Raw genomic sequence first — 1,482 nt, 5'->3', positions numbered from 1 at the left:
TGAGGCTTGTTTGTTAAAAAGGTGCACCCATAGATGTGATTGCATTGAAGCCAGTAACCTTATAGGAATTTGCTGGGAATAGCATTCACTCTTTTCTGTAGCTGGAACAAAAAGAATGTTGTCATAGCTCACAGAAAGTGCATCATCAGTGGACCCTGCAATGAAGCAGCTGTACATAAACAGTATAGTTTAATTGTCACATGGTAGTTTTGTGATTCACTATTTCGGTGAATAGCTCAAGATGTGGCGCTTACTATATTTAAGTGCATTTAGTGTATTTAGCAGTTGCATTACTTTGGCACATCATGGCATGCTTTGAAGTGCTCAGTTGGCTTGTTTGATACATCTTGTTAAAAATGGAGACCTAACAGATCAACAGAGGCCACAGGCAAAACGACAAGTACACTGCTCTAACAACCAAATGGTTCATTTCTGAAAACAGCTCATGAAAGAATGCAGAAAGCACACAAAAAAGGATCAGCACAACAGCAGGTCTATTTGCAGACAAACCATTTTCTGCAATGTTGCATATGTTGCATATGTTAAGATACAATAAAAGTTTTTCTAAAACACTAAATATAATAATGACAGGAGCTGACTATATGAAGATACTAAAAGCTTCAAATAGCTCATAGGCACACTGTTTGTTGTGCTTATTATTTTAGATTCAAAGGTAGCAGTTCAGCCTCGTATTTGACAGTGGCTGGCAAGATAACTGAAGAAGATCCTTTTAGTGAAGCAGTATGTTCACATAGGCAGTTGTTGCATCTTCCCATTTGATCAAAGTCGGAGTGATTGCGTGTTAGTGGAATCTTGCACACAAGATGTGTGCAACACTCAACAGAGTGACAAACGCATTTCTCGGAATTAGGCTGTTTCTCATGTGAAAAATCGCTGTGCCGATGCCGAGAGACATACACAAGTATCTGAGAATAGATCCAATCCCGAAAAACATGCATTCGAACACCATGCAGAAAGGAGGAAGGCCAGAGCCAAAGCCCTCCACAGGCAATATTCAAACAATAAGGAAGCAGTCCGTACAGACATTGCAGAGCTCCATGATCATGGCGCCTTTTCGATAGGCATCGTGGGCACAGACCTAAAATTGATCTCTGCCCCCTCTGCAAGGAGCAAACAGGCATACGAGGTGGAGGAAACGGCCATTGCCCTAGCCATTATAAGCACAGAAGCCAACACGAACTTTAGCGACTCTAAGACAACCGTTCGAAACTTTGCAAAAGGGTTGGTCCACAAACCCACCAAACAAATCCTAAAATTGCATTATGAAACATCGTTCCAGCGCACATTTGAACATGGACGAGAAGGACAACATGCCGGCGTTCGTGTTGTCCATCTCTTCTCGTCCGTGTTCAAATGTGCACTGGAATGATGTTCATAATGCCAATCACAACCAGCTAGCCCAGCTGTCCATACTTAACCTAAAACTGCAAAATTTCAGCGTCAGATCCATTAGAATCACAT

Source organism: Dermacentor variabilis, chromosome 3 (assembly GCF_050947875.1).
Source record: "Dermacentor variabilis isolate Ectoservices chromosome 3, ASM5094787v1, whole genome shotgun sequence".
NCBI lineage: Eukaryota > Metazoa > Arthropoda > Arachnida > Ixodida > Ixodidae > Dermacentor > Dermacentor variabilis.
This window is presented reverse-complemented; position numbering follows the sequence as displayed.